Source organism: Chlorocebus sabaeus, chromosome 12 (assembly GCF_047675955.1).
Source record: "Chlorocebus sabaeus isolate Y175 chromosome 12, mChlSab1.0.hap1, whole genome shotgun sequence".
In the NCBI taxonomy this organism is placed as follows: Eukaryota; Metazoa; Chordata; class Mammalia; order Primates; family Cercopithecidae; genus Chlorocebus; species Chlorocebus sabaeus.
This window is the reverse complement of record NC_132915.1, coordinates 110809111-110832239: the sequence shown is the minus strand read 5'-3', so window position 1 is coordinate 110832239 and position 23129 is coordinate 110809111. Positions and strand designations below refer to the sequence as shown.

Below are 23129 nucleotides of genomic sequence, written 5' to 3'. Positions count from 1 at the left end.
AGCCCCCAAGCCTGGGGAAGTGGGAGCGGAAAGAGAGACGAAGCCTGGGGATGAACCAGCGAGAAGCCAGGGCACCCCCACCTGCGGAGAGCCTCCTTTCTAACAGGGACAAACGGCAGCTCTGCCTCGTGTCTCTTGTAGGAAATTCGGGGGACGAGTGTCCATGTAGAGGCACTTGGTGAGCCATCGTCAGCTCAGTGAAGCTCCCACACCTCACAGGCTCTGGTTTCAGGGGCCGGCCCATCCTCCACTCTGATAAAGCAAACCTGGGGGTTGCCGTCTCTGGCCCCACCCCTCAGCAGGGGCCCCCACTCTGAGCAGTATGTTCTTGGAAGTCCTCTGGCCTCTGGGGTTACAGCAGGTGCTGTTTCTGCATTGGCTGGAAAAACCAGATGCTACCATCCCTGGACTCCCGGCACTGCCCCAACTCCCCTGGCCCCCAGAAGCTAAGAGCCCAGCCCTGAGGAACCCTTACCAGCCCCTAGAACTGGAGGTTTCCAGCCAAAAGGAGCAGAGAGCCTGGGCCTGGGACAAAGGGGCTAGGGTCCAGCCCCAGCCTGCCCTACCCCCACTGGGGGACCAGGATAGGTTAGCTCACCTCTCCAGGCCTGGTTCTCCCATATTTAAAATGCTTTAAAAAAAGACCTGTCTCCACAGTATAATAATATTATTTATGAGACCAGACTTTATTTTTTTACACACTGAACTCCCCCATCCTCCTTGGGTGGGGCAAAGCAAGGGGACGTAAACAAACCACCAGGTCAGGGCTAGATGGGTGCTGTGTCCATGCATGGTGGTTGGTGCAGTTTTGCCCATGTGCCAAGCCATGCTTTGTTGCTGATGACAGTACTTTGAACAGATCAAGACATGACATGAACACACATGCCCTGAAAGGAGATGGATGACCATTCGTTATGTCTGCCCTGCCTGTCGAACTCACCCAGATCTCTCAAGGAGATTTGTGCACCTGTGTGGAGAAAGCTCTTCAAGGATGTTCACCAAAAGGTAGAGAGCAGTTGTCATAGCATATTTGGATGTTAGAGGATTTTCATGTTTTTAGCTCTAACTTTTAACATTATGAAAATTTTCCACAATTAGTGTTAACTTTGGACTTCCCCTAAATTTTATCTTCATAAATAAAACAAGCATCTGATGGCACCCAACCACCTTTCCGTCTCCAGGGTCTGCGTCCCAAGAAAGGAGGGTTTCCCATAAATAACAGACAGTGGACGATGTGGTGTCCAGCACGCAGCTCCTTGCGGGGAAAGGGGCACCATGGGGGCAGCGTGGCTTTTTTTTTTTTTTTCCGAGACGGAGTCTCGCTCTGTCACCCAGGCAGGAGTGCAGTGGCTGGATCTCAGCTCACTGCAAGCTCCGCCTCCCGGGTTTATGCCATTCTCCTGCCTCAGCCTCCCGAGTAGCTGGGACTACAGGCGCCCGCCACCTCGCCCGGCTAGTTTTTTTTTGTTGTATTTTTTAGTAGAGATGGGGTTTCACCACGTTAGCCAGGATAGTCTCGATCTCCTGACCTCGTGATCCGCCCGTCTCGGCCTCCCAAAGTGCTGGGATTACAGGCTTGAGCCACCGCGCCCAGCTAGCGTGGCTTTCTTTAATGACGCATTAGCAAAGCTGACCACGGACTGAGACAGACCTCACCTAAATCAAGAAGGAAAGAAACATAAGGGGGACATTGTGCTCCTTCTGGGGAAAAAGAAGGCATATCTCCTTCTCTATTAATAGTTAAAACATGAAAAAGACACTTTCAACAAAGCCAGGCCAGTGGGAGGGCAGAAGCACACTCACCCGGGCTGGCGGCACGCAGGGCGACTCGGCCTCTGAGCACATTTGTGAGTCTGTGGAGAGCCAAGCAGATGAATGGAGGGTTATAGTGGATCCAATTCAGTGACACCCCTGAGGTCTAGGAAGACACCTTAAAAGGCCAATAAAGGCTCAACCTATCCTAAGGAAAAAAATAGTAAGTATTTTTAGTGGGTGGGAAAGCTCTATGTACAAAGATGTTATTTGCAGTATTAACTAGGACAGGAAAAATTCAAAATACCTAAACGTTCAGCCGTAGGGAATAGTCAGTCTGAAATGTCTGCCCAGTGCCAGAGCCCACAGATATTTAACATGATATGGGAAACCCACATCATGAAAAGACCGTGTCTGCTGTCTGTCATGTATAGGAAAACCACCCGACTCCCCAAGGGACTGGCCAATAGAATCATATCAACTAAAGACCACGATAGCAGACACGTGGTGTGGCCACCATGACCGCCACAGTGTGACACATGAAGGGAAAAACACCTGGAAGGGGGCAGAACAAATGCACGCGGCAGTTATTTTAGGGATAAAAATACACGTATGTAAAAAAGCACACGGAGCAGCCAGGTGGGTGTGGAAGGGTGACGGGGACGCAGAGCCTGGCCACAGTGTCGCTTCCAACCTGACAGGTGAGGTGTGAGAGTCCAAGACACCGGTCCAGGGCCCAGCACCCTGCCAGAGCCGCCGGTCATTCACGGCATGCCTGCATGTAGCCCTTCCCCTAGAAAGCCCTGCAGATGTTTAACGTGGGTACAGGGAGAGACCCCACGTGTGTTCGTTGCCAACCAGAGAACAGGAATGCAATGCATGGGACGCGTCACTGTTCAGGGAAGACCCTCAGCCAGCCCACCGGGCCTTGCTGCCCAGCTTCACACCCCCAGGCTGGGCCCTGACTGTGGCAGCGCTCCCTAGTCCTGACACTCACTCGGGGACAGTGTGCACCACGCAACCTCAGGCTCCCGCCCCGTCCTCTCCCAGTTCCTCAAATGTGGTATCCCTGGCAGATCTGTCACCTTGTCCTCCTGATGTCTCTTTGTAAGGAGAGGACACGGTGGCTCAGGAACCATTTATCCCCAAAGTTACACAGCACGGACGGTGCAAGGGCCCAGGACCCCTTGATCAGCCAGGAAGAGCCGGCAGGCAGAAGAAGCCGAGAACACATCTTTGGGTCAGCCAGACTTGAGTTCAAGTCTCCCCTCCATAATGTGTCTGAGTCGCCACATCTTATCTCATAAGGTCACTGGGAGGATTAAATGCACTGATCTGCCTTCATGGGCTCACTATGGGATTACTGTGTCAGCTCGTAGCCTGACTGTATACACTGGAGCCAGGGCAGCCACAGCCAGAGCCCGGCAAGGTCACCCTGCTTGGTACAAATGCTATCCTTCCCAAGGCCTCAGTTTCCTCACCAAGGGCTCTGATGGTTTGTCCTTCGTGGGCCTCAGGCCTCTGTGGAGGACACAGCCCAACCCTACCTGCAGCCCTTAGCTGTGTGGACGCTCGGAGCCAGACAAGGCCCTGGACCTCAGGCTTGTCCACAGCCACAGGTGGGCAGCAGTGGATTAGTCCCTTCTCACACTGCTGGAAAGAGCTGCCTAAGACTGGGTAATTTATAAAGAAAAGAGGTTTAACTCACTGAGAGTCCTACATGTCTGGGGAGGCCTCAGGGAACTTACAGTCGTGCTAGAGAGGGAAGCAGCCCGTCTTACACGGCGGCAGGAGAGAGAGAATAACTACCATTTATAAAACCATCAGATCTCGTGAGAATTCATTCACTATCATGAGAAGAGCGTGGGGGAAGCTGCCCCCATCATCCAATCACTTCCCCCCCTAGACCTGTGGGGATTACAATTCCAGATGAGATTTGGGTAGGGACAGAGAGCCAGACCATATCAAGCAGGGAGAGATGAGCCCCAGTGGCTGGGGAGAAACGGCTCCCCTGTCCAGGCCTGGGGGCCTGGCCTCAGCAGACGGTGCCCAGGCCTGCCGATTCCATGGACTCTGCATTGAGCAACAGCTCAGCAGCACAGTGGCCCGCAGGCCAGGCCCAGAGCTCCTCGGTGAAGCACCTCCTAGAGCAGGAGAAGGACCACAGCCCGAGGCCCTGGTCCCAGCTGCGCCCGCCCCCCTCGGGTGCAGTTCCTTAGTGAATCACCCCACCCCACATTCCTGCAGGGCCTGGCCGCCCCCTACTCTGCCTGTTGGGGACAGGCCAGGATTCTGCAGATGAGGCCGTGGTTCTGGGATGAGAGGCGGCAGCCCCACCATGGCCACACCAGCCATGGCCCCCTCCTCATTAGTTTGGGGCTCCCAGCTGAGCTGTCACTGGTGGCCCGGCGCCAGCGCCCGCCAGGCCGAGCTGCCATGACATCATCTTGGCCCGGGAGGCCGCTAAGTAGAAACAGACGGCGGCCTCCCTCCCAGTCCAGGAGCACCTCAGGAGGCACCCCGCGAGCAGCCCACCACTGCGTGGGCCCAGGGGGACAGAGGCATCAGGACAGCTGCCCTATCACAGTCCCACCCAACCCAGCCATAACCGCCGTCTGCTTTGCCTTCCCCACTGGCTCGGCCCTGTGAGGGTGGGCATGGTGCCCACCGTGCTCGTGCCATTTCCAGCCCCCAGCGTGCTGCCTGTGCATACTTGGTGCTGGGGAAATACCAAATGAAAGGCCACCCCGCTGTCCCCGAGGACTTGGTGGGACTCTGACCCCCTCCCCCAGAGCCTTTAGGTGGTGCTTCCTGCCTGTCCAGGCTCCCTGAAGTCCCCACCACCCCCAGACATGAACCACTGCCTCTTGCCTGCTGGACGGGAGTGAGACGAGCCAGCAGCAGCTGGTGAGACAAGGGACAAGAAATCTACCTGTGTGAGGTTCTGAGGCTCCACCCGCCTCCCTGACCTCTAATGTTCCCTCTGTCCCCGTGGGGCGGGACCTGAGCTGGGTGAAGGCGCGGCAGGACCAGTTGGCGGGGGGAGCAGTTGCCAGGTGGGGTGTCCTTGGGGCACAGGACACCCCTCAGGCCAGGGTTGGCACCAGCCAAGACAGAAAAGCAGAGCCGAAACGGGGCCGCCAGCTTTGTGGGGAGCCAGGCTGGGTTAGGGCCCCAAGGAATCCCATGTTGCAGAAGGGGCCACCTATCAGCCAAGAGTGAGCTAGGCCCACACAGATGAGCCTCAAACCCATTGTGCTGAGTGAAGGCGGCCAGGTGCTGCACAACTCTACTTACACAAAGCATCTGGAGTAGGCGAATCCACTGATACAGAAAACAGACTGACAGCTGCCGGGCTGAGGGGAGGGATAGGAGGCGGGAGGGGAGGCAGGTGGCTGAGGTGTACGGGGGTGCCTCTCAGGTAACAGAAGCATCTGAAATTGATGGTGGAGACCATTGCCCAGCTGTGAATATTCTCAAAGCCACTGAATTGTACACTTTAAATGGGTGAATTGTATAGTGTCAATTACATCTCAATAAAGCTATTAAAAAAAAAAAAAAAAAAACACAGTCACCTGGTGGTTGTGTAGAGAAGGCCCAAGGACTGGGGCAGAGGTACCCGAGGGCACCTGCTCCGAGGACCCCCCTATTTGTAAAGTACATTAAGACCGCCTGGTGGGGGCCAAGGGTGTTTGTATGACCCCTGTCTGCCTTTAAATGGGGCCTCCCCTGCTGCCAGTGGAGACGGACAGAGACCAACAGCTCACTCTTATCATCATCATTCTTACAGTTACTGTCCATCTAATGCCTAAAGTGGAGGATCAAGCACTTGACTTGGGTCTCATTTGCCCCTTTAAGAGCCTTAGACTGATGGTGTCATCGTCTCTTGTATAAATGAGGGAGCTGAGGCACAGAGGACCTCAGCTAGGGCAGGGGTTAGACAACCCGTCCAAGGACCCACAGCTGACAGACGGCCATGGGGCGGGCATGAGACCCGACACCAGACAGTGAACCAGGCAAGGACCCACTGCACAGTAAGCAGCCGCAGGTTCTGTCGCCGTTCTCGGAGGTTGTCAGAGTATACTTTACAGAAAGAGCAGGGCTCTTGTCCAAATATAAAATGAATACACATCAAAAACGCATGAGCTGTCTAACACAGAAACTCATAAGACGGGATAAGCCCATTCCTGGAGCCGTCTGAGGACTCGGAAGGGTATTCTGCCACGCCTTTGCCCAGTCAGAAGTAAAACTGGTTAATGTGCTACAAGGCAGTGGCTGTAACCCTTTTCTTTTCTACCAGATACAAATCTACGGGTTAATGTAAAGTCTGAATCCTTAATTAATAGGAAACAGCAAAGTCAAACACAGGCACCGTGCATGTCTCTACATAAGTAAATTCTTTTTGCAGGTCATACAATGCCCCAGGATGACTTGGAAAAGATACTTGAGAAACGATGCCTTTTCTTTTCTTTTCTTTTTTCTTTTTTTGAGATGGAGTCTCGTTCTGTCTCCCAGGCTGGAGTGCAGGGCACAATGTCGGCTCGCCGCAAACTCTGCCTCCTAGGTTCAAGCGATTCTCCTGCCTCAGCCCCTCGAGTGGCTGGGATTACAGGCACATCCCAAGACACCTGGCTATTTTTTTTTATATTTTTGGTAGAGGCGGGGTTTCACCAAGTTGGCCCAGGCTGGTCTCAAACTCCTGACCTCAAGTGACCCCCCCGCCTCAGCCTCCCAAAGTGCTGGGATTACAGGTGTGAACCACTGCACCAGGCTAGATTATTTTTCTTAACAGGGGAGAGAGTGGGGCTAAATCACAAACACCGCGTCAGATCTGGAAACACAGCCCACCCGCTGCCTTCTACCAAAAGTCTGTGTGGAAACTGGAGGCCGCTGAGCCCCATCCCTGCCTCCCGTGAGCAGCGCGCAGAGACTTAGTGCCCTCATTCATCCACCAAGCATGACCTGAGCGGCTACTGGGTGCAGGCACGGTGTGGGTGCCGAGATGCCCGTGAGCCTCCACTGTACAGGAAAATGGACAAGCAGGTTCATCCGGGAAGAGGTGCTAGTTTCCCATGGTGAACCACAGCAGTAAAGAAAGAAGGAGACGGTGGAGGTCAGAAAGGAGCTGACGGGTAGGGCAGGGGAGCTGAGAGCGTTCTCGGAGGATCTCTCTACAAGACAAGATTGAGAAGGGCCTGAAGGATGAGACAGACCCCGTCTTGCGAAGCCCTGCAAAGTGCAAGACTAAAGTGGAAGAACCTTCTAAAGTGGAAGAACCTTCCAGACTATGGGGAAAGGACCAAGACGGGAAAGAGCTTGGCATGGGCGAGCCAGGGCACAAAGGCTAAGGCAGCTGGTGAGTGAGCCGTGGGGAGAGGGGGCCGGAGGACTGGACAGAGGCCAAATCACAGGAGACTCAGCCGTGGCGAGGGAATTCGTTTTCATCCTGACTGTAGGGGAGACACGGGAGGGCTTTCCACAGGAAAGGGAGGGGCTCCGATTTGTGTTTTCAAAGTCTCTGACGGGTGGGGAGCAAGGGTGGCCCCAGAGAGCAATGAGGAGGCTGCTTCTGAGACCGGGGTAGGACAGGGAGTGGCCACGGGGTGGGGCAGCTAGTGAGGGCCACGGGACAGGGAGGGCCCTTACCCCAGAGCTCGGCCGACTTGCTGATGACGGGGACATGGAAAGCATGGAGTGAAGGAACCAAGTCCTTCCCTTAACTTACATTTCTGGTAAAGCACCAGGTTAGGTTAATCAGTTCAATCACTTGCCGAGGAACAAAACTGCTGAAAACAGTATTTTTAAAAGCAAAGAGGTGACCAGATAGTAAGGAATCAGCAGATGCCTTCCTTTTTTTTTTTTGAGACGGAGTCTCGCTCTGTCGCCCAGGCTGGAGTGCAGTGGCCAGATCTCAGCTCACTGCAAGCTCCGCCTCCTGGGTTCACACCATTCTCCTGCCTCAGCCTCCCGTGTAGCTGGGACTACAGGCGCCCGCCACCTCGCCCAGCTAGTTGTTTTTTTTTTTTTTTTTTTTGTATTTTTTAGTAGAGACAGGGTTTCACCGTGTTAGCCAGGATGGTCTCGATCTCCTGACCTCGTGATCCGCCCATCTCGGCCTCCCAAAGTGCTGGGATTACAGGCTTGAGCCACCGCGCCCGGCCAGCAGATGCCTTCTAAAGGGAGGTGGGGCCACAAAGAGGTGAGCAGGGCCCGGCAGTGCCCTTTGTTGTGAGCCTATGGCAGAACCAAATGGACTCAGAGGCCGTATGCAAGGCACAGAGCCAAGCCCAGGGCCCACTCGAGGAGGAGGCCAGCGGGAGACCTTGCTCACAGAGCCAGGGCACAAGGAGCACACCCCTCAGATGCAGGTTAGCCAGAAACAAACGCACCCGTGCCCCACCTCAGGAGACCACCAGAAACGCTGCCCTGGTGCTAAGCTCAGGGTGGGGCTGGGGTGGGCATGTCACTGAAAATGGCGACCACAAGCCAGCATTGCAGCACAAGCCCCCATCTCTTGGCAAATTAAAGATGCGTCCATCAATGAGTTTGGAGCAGGTAACCCTGGATCTGCGGTGGCCCAGAAGAACCAAACACAAATCCCTTCCAGGAAAATTCACCTTCATCCTAGGCCTCAAAGAACCTCCACATATTACATACTAAAGAACACAGGCAGGTCTCAGTACAAGGACAAAGAGGAACAAAATCCAATAAGTGAGAGACCAGAGAGAAAACAGAGAGCAGAAACAGACACGCAGACTTCAAATACTAAAGAAATCAGGCACATATCGTAAAACAACCTGCTTTTATTGAGCTTAAAGAAAAGCCAAACTGAAAATAGTAAGCAGAAAGCTAGAAACACGAATTAACTTGGTGAAAAAGGAGTAGAAAACTAAGGTAAAAATATAACTAAGATTATGGATTGAATTTTTATTTTCATAGTATGTTCAATTCAACTGAAGAATAATTGATAAACTAAAGATAGGTTAGGGCCAGGCGTGGTGGCTCACGCCTGTAATCTCAGCACTTTGGGAGGCCAAGGTGGGTGCATCATCTGAGGTCAGGAGTTTGAGACCAGCCTGGCCAACATGATGAAACCCTGTCTCTACTAAAAATACAAAAATTAGCCTAGCGTGGTGTCGGGCACCTGTAGTCCCAGCTACTCAGGAGGCTGAAGCAGGAGAATCACTTGAACCCAGAGGGCGGAGGTTGCAGTGAGCCAACATCGTGCCACTGCACTCCAGCCTGGGTGACAAGAGCAAAGCTCTGTCTCAAAAAATAAAAATAAAAATGAAAAATAAGTAAAGACAGGTTAGGTTAGAAGAAATTCAGGGAATGCTGCACAGTGAGGCAAGAGGATGGGGAATCTGAGAAGTTTGGAGGCACGAAGAAGAACGTGAGAAGTTCTTGTGTCATCTCATCAGGTTGCAGAAGGTAAGAAGGGACGATGGGAGCAGCATGATATTTGAAGAGATAACACCTGGGGATGTCACAGAACTGATGGGACACAACCGCAGATGTAAACAAGCCCAATGGGCACAGGTAGAATTAATAAAAAGTCATCCACACTTAATAAAAAGCACCCGCCTTGGCCTCCCAAAGTGCTGGGATTACAGGTGTGATCTTAGTGAAACTCATCTTAGTGAAACTCCACAAACAAAAAGAAACATCTTCAAAGCAGCCAGAGACGGAGACAATTACCCGCCTGAGAGGCAGGCAGACATCTGTCTTGTCAAACGCAAGAATGGAAACCAGAAGCCCATGACATGGCGTCTTCGATGAGCCCAAAGAAAACCCCACTGAAATGCCCTCCGAGAAAGAGGGCAGGATAAAGACATTTTCAGAAAATCAAAACCCGAGAAAGTTCAACAACAGAGTGTCTCTAACCAAAAGCCTAAAGGGTAAATTCCAGGCCCAAGAAACATGATGCTAGGTGGAAGAACTGAGTAGAGGGGGATAAGGCGGGCATGGATCCCGGCAGAAGTGGGTCAGTCGAAAGGAGCTCTGGCTACAAAAACGAATAAAGCCTGTGGGTTACAATAGAACAGGACAGAATTGAAATACCTAGAAATCAGCGAGGAGTACATGTGGAGCCCCAGGGTTCTATGTGGGATTCCTATGCTGTCGGGGTATCGATTAACTCTGTGTCTTGGTAAGTATAATGCAGTGCGTAGGGTCCCCCAAAGTTCACGTCCACCCAGAACCTCAGAATAAGACCTAAATTAGAAACTGGGTCTTTGCAGATGCACATGGTTAAGGATCAAGGTAAGATCATACTGAGTTAGGGTAGGCCCTAAATCCAATGACTTGAGCCTTTAGAGGAAGAGAAGAGGACACGGAGAGACACAGAGAAGAGGCCACATGAAGACGGAAGCAGAGGTTGGAGGGATGCAACCACAAGCCAGGGAATGCTTGAAGCCACCAGAAGCTGGAGGAGGCTTCCCTAGACCCTCCAGAGGGAGTGCGGCCCTGCTAACACCTTGGTTTTAGAGTTCCGGCCTCCAGAACTGCAACAGAAGAAACTTTCTTTGTGTTAGGCCCACGATTAGTTGATTTATTACAGTTTTCTGTGGAAAACTCACAGAAGCTAAAGATGCACATCGCAACTACTAGATAAACCACAAAAAGACCAGCAATCGTACAGAACTCATACACTAATAGAATAGAAAATAGAAATTAAAAAAGACTTAAATCCAAAAGAAGACAATATAGAAGAGAAAAAGAAACACGCAACAGCTAAAAATTTTTAAAAAGCAGTCTATTTGAACCTAAATATAAGCACTCATATTAAATTTAAATAGACTAAACACTGCAATGGAAAGACAAAGGCCGACAGACTAGGGGGAGAAATCAAACCTTGCGGTGTTTACAGAAAATGCTCAAAACATAAAGATCTGCAGAGGTTGGAAGTAAACAGATAAAGAAGATGCAACGGTAAACCAGAGGAAGCCAGACAGAGCATCTGCAGACAAAAGGCACCACCAGGAATCGTTGCCTCGTGAAAAGTTCAATTCACCAGAAAAAGAAAATAAAAGCAGTCTGCACAGACTTAAAACACAGCCTGGAAGTTAAAGGTAAAAATCAAAAACCTCCAAGAAGAAACCAGCAAACCCACAGTCCCAGAGGGAGAACTTTGAGAGGCGTTGGGTAGGCAGAGAAGAGGTGAGCAAACCAATGAGCGACTCGGTTCCGTTCGCAGGGAACTGCACTCACAAACCCTTCTGAAGCAGGCATGGAACCCTGAGGAAAGGGGACTATATCCTGAGGCCTACGTGGACCTCAAACAACCTCAAAGAATTAAAATAGTGCACAAATATTTTCTTACCACAGTGCAAGATGATTAGACAATCCTCATATGTTTAAAAACTAATGAACACTTCTAAATAACCTATTTTCAAAGCAAAATTTGACAAAAATTAGAAAATGTTTTTTACTGAATACTAAAAATTCATGAATGTTATGAATGCAAAATGCTACATAAAGCAATACATTAAAGACACTTAGAGTCATAAGTGATTATACTAGAAAAAAAGACAGGTTGACAATTACTCAGCTAAATCCAGATCTCAAGTAGAAAACACAGCAAAATAATTCCAAGAAAGTAGAAGAAAAAATAAAATAATGAATACGTGAGTGAATTAAATAAAAAGAACTTAATGAAATCGAAAACTATAAAGTAGAGAGAATAAAAAAATCAAAGTCATTTTCTTAAAGATAATAAATAGGCCGGGCGCGGTGGCTCACACCTGTAATCTCAGCACTTTGGGAGGCTGAGGTGGGCGGATCACGAGGTCAGGAGATGGAGACTATCCTGCCTAACACGGTGAAACCCCATCTCTACTAAAAAATACAAAAAATTAGCCAGGCATGGTGGCCGGCGCCTGTAGTCCCAGCTACTTGGGAGGCTGAGGCAGGAGAATGGCGTGAACCCGGGAGGCGGAGCTTGCAGTGAGCCACGATCATGCCACTGCACTCCAGCCTGGGCGACAGACCGAGACTCCAACTCAAAAAAAAAAAAAAAGATAGGCCGGGCGCAGTGGCTCATGCCTGTAATCCCAGCAGTTTGGGAGGCTGAGACGGGAGGATCACGAGGTCAGGAGATAGAGACCATCCTGGCTAACACGGTGAAACCCCATCTCTACTAAAAAATACAAAAAACTAGCCGGGCAAGGTGGCAGGCACCTGTAGTCCCAGCTACACGGGAGGCTGAGGCAGGAGAATGGCATGAACCCAGGAGGCGGAGCTTGCAGTGAGCTGAGATCTGGCCACTGCACTCCAGCCTAGGCGACAGAGCAAGACTCCGTCTCCAAAAAAAAAAAAAGATAAAAAAATTAGAAAAGTTACAAATTACTAATATTGAGAATGAAAAAAGAAAATCACTACACATATTATGATACAGCAATTTTATAATAAGAGGACATTATGAAACTTTCACTAATAAATATTAGAATTTGACAAAATAAACATGTCCCTAGAAAAATATCAGAAACTCAAGAATAGAACCCCTACGTGGTCCTATCACCACTCAATAAACTGAATCACTAGTTCAAAATCTTCCCACAAATAAAACCTCAGGCCAAGAAAAATTTATCGGTAAATTCTCATCACTCTGCCGGGTGCGGTGGCTCACGCCTGTAATCCTAGCACTTTGGGAGGCCGAGGCAGGCGAATCACGAGGTCAGGAGTTTGAGATCAGCCTGTCCAACATGGTGAAACCCCATCTCTACTAAAAAGACAAAATATTAGCCAGACGTGGTGGCACATGCCTGTAATCCCAGGTACTCAGGAGGCAGAGGCAGGCAAATTGCTTGAACCCAGGAGGCAGAGGTTGCAGTGAGCCGAGACCACACCACAGCACTCCAGCCTCGGCAATGGAGTGAGACTCTGTCTCAAAAAAAAAAAAAAATCACTCACAGATAATAGAAAAGAAGGAATTATTCTATTACCCCCAAGCCTGACAAGGACAGCATGGGAAATGACCATCATGGGCCAGCCTCACTCATGAACATAAATGCAAACACAATCTTAGCAAACTAAAACCAACTACATACGCAGAATAACACACCACAGACAAGTTGAATTCATCTAAGGAATGCAAGGCTAAATGATTGAACATTCAAAAAAATTAATACGACATACTACATTAACAGATTAAAGATTTAAAAGTCATAAGCTCATCTCAGTGAAGACGGAAGAAGATATTTGAATTCAGGATACATTCAGGATTTAAAACTGTTTTTCAGTGACGAAAATAGAAGGAAGCATCTTTAACCTGATAAATAAATAGTAAACTTCTTTATGAAAGAAAACTTCTTTAACCTGATAAAGAGTGTGTGAAAAACACCTACTGTAAAATCATATTTGATAGTGAAACTTTAAAGCTATCCTTTGAAATAGGGCATAAGACAGTATGTCCGGTCTCACCACCTCTATTCCATATTGTACTAGAAGTCCTAGCCAGGACAGGAAGACAAGGGGATAAAAGCTACCAGTATTGAAAAGAAAAAAACCAAACAGTCACCGTTTGTTGATGATATGATTACGTACATAGAAGAGCCATATGAATGTGGAGCTATGCCAATAGAAAGTTTGGCAAAGTTGCCAAATTCAAAAATTCATGCACAAATTAGAGATAAATTTCTACATGATAGCAACAAATATTTATAAATGAAGAAAGATAACATTGATGATATAAAAAAATATGAACTTCCTATGAATATATTTACTGAAAGACATTTATGAAGAAAATAATGTATATTTGGAGAATATAATGGGAATTGGAGCCATATTACAGAATATATAAATAAGTGATATAATACGTTAATGGATTGGAAGATTCAGTATTGCAAATATGTCAACTGTCCCCAAAGTGTGCTATAGATTCAAATTCATTGGACTCAAAATCCCAAGAGAATTGTCATCTGTGGAACTGGCAAAGTGATTTTAAAGTTCATGTTTAATTGCAAAGGGCCAGTTATAGCCAAGATATTCTTGAAGGAAAGCAAGGTAAAGAACTGTCCCTTCTTATTGTCAGGATTTCTAATCAGGCTGTAATGATCATGACAGTGTGAAATTGGAACAAAAGCAGATAAATCTCCAGGAGAACAAAATCAAAGGCTCAGAAAGAGACCCAGACACACGGACACTTAGATGGATTCACAGCTGAGTTCTACCACAGGTACAAAGAGGAGCTGGTACCATTCCTTCTGAAACTGTTCTAATCAATAGAAAAAGAGGGAATCCTCCCTAACTCATTTTATGAGGCCAGCATCATCCTGATACCAAAGCCTGGCAGAGACACAACAAAAAAAGAGAATTTTAGACCAATATCCCTGATGAACATCGATGTGAAAATCCTCAATAAAATGCTGGCAATCCAAGTCTAGCAGCACATCAAAAAGCTTGTCCACCATGATCAAGTTGGCTTCATCGCTGGGAGGCAAGGCTGGTTAAACATACACAAATCAATAAACGTAATAGTCCATCACATAAACAGAACCAAAGACAAAAACTACATGATTATCTCAATAGATGCAGAAAAGGCCTTCAACAAAATTCAACAGCACTTCATGCTAAAAACTGTCAATAAACTAGGTATTGATGGGACGTATCTCAAAATAATAAGAACTATTTATGACAAACCCACAGCCAGTATCATACTGAATGGGCAAAAACTGGAAGCATTCGCTTTGAAAACTGGCACAAGACAGGGATGCCCTCTCTCACCACTCCTATGCAACATAGCATTGGAAGTTCTGGCCAGGGCAATCAGGCAAGAGAAAGAAATAAAGAGTATTCAGTTAGGAAAAGAGGAAGTCAAATTGTCTCTGTTTGCAGATGACATGATTGTATATTTAGAAAACCCCATCATCCCAGTCCAAAATCTCCTTAAGCTGATAAGCAACTTCAGCAAAGTCTCAGGATACAAAATCAATGTGCAAAAATCACAAACCTTCCTATACACCAATAACAGACAAACAGAGAGCCAAAATCATGAGTGAACTCTCATTCACAATTGCTTCAAAGAGAATAAAATACCTGTGTGACGTGAAGGACCTCTTCAAGGAGAACTACAAACCACTCCTCAAAAAGAAGACACAAACAAATGGAAGAACATTCCATGCTCATGCATAGGAAGAATCAATATCATGAAAATGGCCATACTGCCCAAGGTAATTTATAGATTCAATGCCATCCCCATCAAGTTAACAAACACTTTCTCCACAGAATTGGAAAAAACTACTTTAGAGTTCATATGGAACCAAAAAAGAGCCTGCATTGCCAAGACAATCCTAAGCAAAAAGAACAAAGCTGGAGGCATCACACTACCTGACTTCAAACTATATTACAAGGCTACAGTAATCAAAACAGCAATAGACCAATGGAACAGAACAGAGGCCTCAGAAATAATACCACACATCTACAACCATCTGACCTTTGACAAACCTGACAAAAACAGGAAACAGGGAAAGGATTCCCTATTTAATAAATGGTGCTGGGAAAACTGGCTAGCCATATGTAGAAAGCTGAAACTGGATCACCTCGTTACACCTTATACAAAAATTAATTCAAGATGGATTAAAGACTTAAACATTAGACCTAAAACCATAAAAATCTGAGAAGAAAACCTAGGTAACACCATTCAGGACATAGGCATAGGCAAAGACTTCATGACTAAAACACCAAAAGCAATGGCAACAAAAGCCAAAATAGACAAATGGGATCTAATTAAACTAAAGAGCTTCTGCACAGCAAAAGAAACTACCATCAGAGTGAACAGGCAACCTACAGAATGGGAGAAAATTTTTGCAATCTACCCATCTGACAAAGGGTTAATATCCAGAATCTACAAAGAACTTAAACAAATTTACAAGAAAAAAATCAAACAAGCCCATCAAAAAGTGGGCAAAGGATATGAACAGACACTTTTCAAAACAAGACATTTATGCAGCCAAAAGACACATGAAAAAAATGTTCACCATCACTGGTCATCAGAAATGCAAATCAAAACCACAATGAGATACCATCTCACACCAGTTAGAATGGCAATCATTTAAAAAGTCAAGAAACAACAGGTGCTGGAAAGGATGTGGAGAAACAGGAACACTTTTACACTGTTGGTGGGAGTGTAAGCTAGTTCAACCATTGTGGAAGTCAGTGTGGCGATTCCTCAAGGATCTAGAACTAGAAATACCATTAGACCCAGAAATCCCATTACTGGGTATATACCCAAAGGATTATAAATCATGCTGCTATAAAGACACATGCACACATATGTTTATTGCGGCACTATTCACAATAGCAAAGACTTGGAACCAACCCAAATGTCCATCAATGATAGACTGGATTAAGAAAATGTGGCACATACACACCATGGAATACTATGCAGTCATAAAAAAGGATGAATTCATGTCCTTCGCAGGGACATGGATGAAGCTGGAAACCATCATTCTGAGCAAACTATCGCAAGGACAGAAAACCAAACACCACATGTTCTCACTCATAGGTGGGAATTGAACAACGAGAACACTTGGACACAGGGCGCGGAACATCACACACCGGGGCCTGTCATGGGGTGTGGGGAGTGGGGAGGGATAGCATTAGGAGAAATACCTGATGCAAATGATGGGCTAATGGGTGTAGCAAACCAACATGGCACATGTATACATATGTAACAAACCTGCACATTGTCCACATGTACCCTAGAACTTAAAGTATTTAAAAAAAAAAAAGATGTGTTTCACAGAGATGCCATTTGAGATCAGTGGGGAAGAGATAAATTAATTCAATCAACGATTCGGGGACAACTGAATACCTACTCACATGGGGGGGAAATGAAATTGACACTTGACCTTACATTGCACACAAAAACCAATTCCAGTGAAACAAAGACCTAAACATGGCAAACGCAATTCTACAGCTTTAAGAAACCGACTTGGGAAACCATTCCTCAGAGCACAGAAGGATTTTCCGAACGAGGGACCAAGGTCACGAACCATAAACAGAAAGAAGATAAATGTCCCTGTTCAGCAAAAGACATGCTAAAGAAAGAGAAAAGACAAGCCAGGGAGTGCAAAAAAGCTGGAAGCCCAGAACCAAGTCAAGGGTGCAAATCCAGGATACATAAAGAATCTGATTTTTTATATTTATAGGAGTATTCAGTATTTTTAAATCAGTATTTTTAAAAGGCAAACATTGCAATACAGAAACAGGCCAAAAAAATTGACTTTCAGATAATGAACCTGCAGTAGCCAGAAAACATAGGCCAAGGAACTCCAGTACATCAATACGAAGAAAATTTAAGTTAAAACCACAATATAGTATTGATTACCCATCAGATTGTCAAAAACTGGAGATGCCAATTATCGGTGAGGTTTCAGAGCAACAGGAATGCTCATCAGTTGCAGATGTGGGTGTCCATTTGTAAAAACCCACTCTGGAAGGCAGTTTGGAATTGTCTCCCACCTTTGAATGTGTGGAAATCTTACAACTCACCAATTCCTCGGGACGCTCATGGACTCTCAGCAGGAAATCGGTGCAAGCACATCTGCGCCATTTTATTCACAAGATCCCTGGACGGAAGCAATGCAGGTGAATTGCAGAATAGTCAGAGAATGAAACATTACATAACAATGCACAAGAACCAATGACAGTCCCTGCAACAACACAGGGGACCCGCACCCACCCTATCCACACGGCCAGGCCACACAGGGGCCCACACCCACCCTATCCACACAGCCAGGCCACACAGGGGACCCGCACCCACCCTATCCACGTGGCCTGGTCACACAGGGGACTTGGACACAGGGGACTTGGACCCACCCTATCCACATGACCCGGCCACACAGGGGACGTGCACCCACCCTATCCACATGGCCCAGCCACACAGGGGACCTGCACCCACCCTATCCACACGGCCCGGCCACACAGGGGACTTGGACCCACCCTATCCACATGACCCGGCCACACAGGGGACCCACACCCACCCTATCCACACGGCCTGGCCACACAGGGGACTTGGACACAGGGGACCTGCACCCACCCTATCCACATGGCCCAGCCACACAGGGGACCTGCACCCACCCTATCCACACGGCCAGGCCACACAGGGGACCCACACCCACCCTATCCACACGGCCAGGCCACACAGGGGACCCGCACCCACCCTATCCACACGGCCCAGCCACACAGGGGACCTGCACCCACCCTATCCACATGGCCCGGCCACACAGGGGATGCGCACCCACCCTATCCACATGACCTGGTCACACAGGGGACACGCACCCACCCTATCCACATGGCCAGGCCACCTGAGCCCTCCGAAGGCTCAAAGAGCATCTCATTTGCCAACAGAGCATCTTGCATGAGGTTGCCTCTGGCCGAGGGACCAGCTACAGTGAGAGAGGTGGCACAAGGACCGTGACCCAGGACAGAATTTTTAAAAATGCATGATTGCATTTATGTGCATCGCAAATTGGAAAAAAACGAAATCGTTTAAGAATGAAGACCACAACAAAACAAAACTGGCTGGGCGTGATGGCTCACGCCTGTCATCCCAGCACTTTGGGACGTCAAGGCAGGCAGATTACCTGAGGTCAAGCGTTCAAGACCTGCCTGGCCAACATGGCGAAACCCATCTCTACTAAAAATTCAAAAATTAGCTGGGCGTGGTGGTGGGCGCCTGTAATCCCAGCTACTCGAGAGGCTGAGGCAGGAGAATCGCTTGAACCCGGGAGGAGGAGGTTGCAGTGAGCCAAGATTGTACCACTGCACTCCAGCCTGGGTGACAGAGCAAGACTGTGTCTCAAAAAAACAAAAACCTACCGTCATCACAAAAAAACAAATCAGTTGCAATCTCTGCAGCGAGGGGCAGGTCGGATTGCTTCCTGGGGGGTGGGGGGCATGCCTGGAGGGAGGGCAGCATCATTTCTTCAGTCCTCAGTGGCAGTTACAACTATCCCCTTTCACAAACCCAGAGACAAGGTCCTTCTCACTGGCTAGGGGAACTTGGCCTTCACCCGCCTTCCCTGGTCCTCAGTTTCCTCATTTGTAAATGGAGAAGATGAAGATAATGACCTCGTCTCCCTGCAGCTATCCAGAGGCCGAGTGAGTGAGGAACCAGCTGTGCCTGGTGCGCCACCGGCATTCCAGTGCTGGCGGCCAGTGAGGCGGCTGCTGCTGGATTTTCCCAGTAGGGAGTCAGTGGTATTCCTGCTGTACTGATGAGGGGACAGCAGAGCCAGGATTTGAACCCGAGACTGACTCCAGAGCCTGTGCTCATTAACCTCTGCCCCCGATAGGAGGAGCGGGAGAGACCCAGCCCATGGTTCAGCAGGGGATACAGCCAGGGGGCCCGGCTACCCTTCCTAGCGCAGCTGGTCAGCCGGGATGAGGCCCGGGCTGAGGCTCCCGGCAGTTGTGGGCAGGCGTGGGAGGCGCCCAGGGCACTGGCTGGTGGGGTCTGAAAAATGGCAACTTCACAGAGTCTAGTGTGAAAGGTGCCTCTCCCCACTTGCAGTGATGGGAAACCGAGGCAGGGAAGGCAGTTGAAGAAAGCCGGCTCCTTGGCATGAGCTGGTAAGTCAGATCAGTGCCTGTCTGAAGGCATAGGGGAAAGGGGCCGACAGACGTGTCTGGGTGTGAAAAGGACCAGGATGTGAGGCCGGGCGTTGGCTGCTCAGTGTAGACGAGTGGGGTGCCAGTAGACCTGAAGGATGAGGGGCTCTAAACATCCTGGTCTGGCCCAGTTGCCACAGAGCCCACCAGTTCTGGAATGCAGGCTGGGTGCCGGAGCAGAGCGTTCCGGAAGCCGCCTCCAGCTGAACAGGAAGGAGCACCACTAATTGTGGAGAGGGTAGAGCTCACTGCCTTGTGCCACCATTGCCACCCCAGGCCACCTCGTCTCTCAGCAGAAACAGCGCCAGGTCATACTCTGAAAACTCCAGGCACTGGTCCCAGGAGCTTCAGGACCCTGGGCCTGTGTCTTAATTTCTGTGAGCCTCAGTTTCCCCATGCCAGGCCATTGTATCAGGAGGAAAGGTGACTTCTCCAGCCATGCAGCCCCCACTAGGGTGACAACTGTCCAGTTTTGCTCAAAAAACTACCACCGCCAGAGCTGAAAGGCTTGAGTCCTGGGAAGCCCCTCAGTCCCGGGCAAGCGAGGGTGGTGGGCCACCCTAAGGCAGGCAGCGTGGGTCGGACATGTGGGCGGCCAGGGCCTCTCCCCTCCATGCCCGGCCTGCGGCCCACGACAGCTTTTCCGCTGTGAGTGCGGCCCCCTCCCGGGCTTCCGCACTGTGATTTCGTCATAACACAGGGATAAGCCCGGACTCCCCAGACAGCTGGGCCTGCTCCGCTCAGCTCCCAGCTCCCGATGAGTCAGCCCCAGTCAGGCCTCCCACAGACAAGGCCGGCCAGGGCTGCGGATGCCACGTCCCCACCCCAAGCCTGCCCCTAGGCCCCAGGATGGCCTCCCTGGCTCAGGCCCAGCTGCAGGCAGCAGCAGCAGGAGAGCTCCTGGCCTGAGGGACAGGGAGGCACCAAGTTGGCTCCCCAGCCACGTGGCCTCACTGCTCACCGTCCTCCTGGCCTGTCCTGGAAGGGGGCTCGTCCATGGACACCCCCACATGAGAGAGAGAACAAAGGCAGAGGGCAGGAGGGCGAGGACGTGGCCTGGTGGCCTCCTGCTGCACCCACTTCTCACCCCAAGGCCCCTTTACCAAGCCCTGTTGGCCACAGCTGGCACTCAGACTCCACCAGGGGCTGGGCCTGGCTGTCACCCACCCCCATCCTCCAGTGAGCGAACAGGACTCAGAGTGGGACACATGGCCAGCTGAAGCCACCAGGTCCCCTGTCCCCCACGACCTAAGCTCACCCCTCCGCCGGCCCCACGGCATCTGGGTGCAGAGAAAGGGCCTGAGCCTGCTCCTGGCAGGAGGAAAGGGGGCAGAGCTGCCGTTGAGGCAGGGGGAGGCAGGGGGAGGCAGAAAGGGAGAAGCTGGGGTGGGGGGGGGCTGCCAGCTGTACGTACAGGGAGGAGCTCTGCGCCCAGAAGCCCGTGGCAGTTCCCAGCCACATGGCTTGTCCCCCACCCCCAGGGTCTTCAAGGACCCCACTCAAAAGGGCAGCCCTGCAAAGAGAAGCTAGAGAAAGGGTGTGACAGGAATGGGTGTGACAGGAGTATCGGGACCCCCAGCTTGAGGGTGGAGGGTGGGGGGTTGGGGGCAGGCTGGGGAAGAAGTCACAGACACCCCCACCCCACCCCACGCACAGAGCCATCCTAAGGAGGTTGCCAGCAGTGGGAGAGAAGCCCCCAGCCCCACCCTTCCTCTCACCTGCCCTCCTCTCCTACTCCGGGAGAAACCAGAGGCCAGAGTACAGGAGCAGAGCCGGGGGCCTGGGGCAGACGTAGTCTCCCCTCCTCCCAGCTACTCTGGAGTCTGCAGGACCAAAACCTCCCAGCAGCCCCCTCACTTTGGCAGGAAGAAGAGGGCTGAAGGCTGAAGCCGCAGAGGCGGAGTTGTGATTTAGATTGGACTAGGCTCCTAGATACCCCCACGAGCCTGCCCTGACACCTCCGAAGTGCCCCCAGGACCCACGGGCCCACCCAAGTTGCCCCACAGGGGTAGGGAGGGAGACTCAGCAGGGGTGAGGGGGCGGGTGGGAGAAGAACCCTTCGCTAGGGACACCCCCGACGCGCTTCGAGCCCTGCACACAGCCCTGATACACTTAGCACGACTGTGATTGAAAACCACGCTAAGAGTTCTGGAGCCCATGCCCTGCCTGGCCGCCTGGCCTGGGTGGGCCAGGGGGATCCCCAGAAGGCGTGTTTGAGCTGAGTCGGAACAGAGGAGGATGGGCAGACCAGGAGGGCCAGGAGAGCAGCAAGGTCCCAGGAGTACAGCCAGGTCCCAGAGGCTGAGCGTTGGCGCGCACAGGTTTCCCGGGGCTGAGCATTGGCGCGCACAGGTTTCCCGGGGCTGAGTATTGGCGCGCACAGGTTTCCCGGGGCTGAGTATTGGCGCGCACAGGTTTCCCGGGGCTGAGTATTGGCGCGCACAGGTTTCCCGAGGCAGAGCATTGGCGCGCACAGGTTTCCCGGGGCTGAGCGTTCGCGAGCACAGGTTTCCCGAGGCTGAGTATTGGCGCGCACAGGTTTCCCGAGGCAGAGCATTGGCGCGCACAGGTTTCCCGGGGCTGAGCATTGGCGCGCACAGGTTTCCCGGGGCTGAGCGTTCGCGAGCACAGGTTTGTCACTGCATGCGTTGATTGATTCAACCACTCACGGTGAGCGGGCTCTGGGCTGGCAGGTCCTGGCTGCGAGGCCTCTTCCCATGGGGTTGACAATCTAAGGATGGGCACGAGGAGAGAGGAGGAAAAGGTCAAGGGGAGGGGCAAGGACCCAAAGACAAGAGGGGAGGAGGCACCGTCCCTCTCCTCACCCCCGGCTGGGTGACCACGTGGTTCATCCCCAAAGCCGGGACGCCTAGGATTTCTCCTGGCAGGGCACCAGCAATCATTAAATTTATAAAGGCTGGAAATGCATATTTTAGTGACTCGCTGGGTGTACAAAAATCGTGGCATAAAAAGATAGCCGGCCCTTGAACCACGAGAGGTTCGGGGCACCCACCCCTGTTGCAACTGAAAATCCACAGAAAGTTTGTTTGTTTGTTTGTTTGTTTGTTTGTTTGTTTTCAAACGGAGTCTCGCTCTGTCACTCAGGCTGGAGTACAGTGGTGCAATCATTGGCTCACTGCAACCTCCACCACCCAGGTTCAAGCGATTCTCCTGCCTCAGCCTCCTGAGTAGCTAGGATTACAGGTGCCCGCCACCACGCCCAGATAATTTTTGTATTTTTACTAGAGACGGGGTTTCCCAAAACCTTAACTGCTAATAGCCTACTGTTGACCAGAGTCTTACTGATAACAGTCAATTAACACATATTTTGTATATGTATCTATACTGTATTCTTACAATAAAGTAAGCTAGAAAAAAGAATGTGATTATGAAAATCATGGCTGGGGACGGTGGCTCCGGCCTGTAATCCCAACACTTTGGGAGGCCGAGGCAGGCAGATCACCTGAGTTCGGGAGTTCGAAACCAGCCTGACCAACACGGAGAAACCCCGTCTCTACTAAAAATACAAAAAATTAGCTGGGCGTGATGGCGTGCACCTGTAATCCCAGCTACTCGGGAGGCTGAGCCAGGAGAATCACTTGAACCCAGGAGGCGGAAGTTGCATTGAGCTGAGTTCACGCCATTGCAGTCCAGCCTGGGAGACAAGAGTGAAACTCCATCTCAATTAAAAAAAAAAGAAAAAGAAAAAGAAAAACCATAAGGAAGAGAAAATGTATTTACTATTCATTACATGGAAGTGGATC

At 50.2% G+C, this 23129-nt stretch overlaps 1 long non-coding RNA gene across 1 annotated transcript in view; it reads right to left on the bottom strand.

The window, feature by feature from the left end:
• Positions 1–662: 662 nt before the first annotated feature.
• LOC140713000 (uncharacterized) overlaps positions 663–23129 on the bottom strand; it is a 37297-nt gene continuing 14830 nt past the window's right edge. The window contains exons 3-5 of the long non-coding RNA XR_012094900.1: positions 17245–17321; positions 1804–1955; positions 663–887 (exon numbers count right to left, since the gene is read on the bottom strand). This is a non-coding gene — a long non-coding RNA (uncharacterized lncRNA). The remainder of the gene's footprint in view (positions 888–1803; positions 1956–17244; positions 17322–23129) is intronic.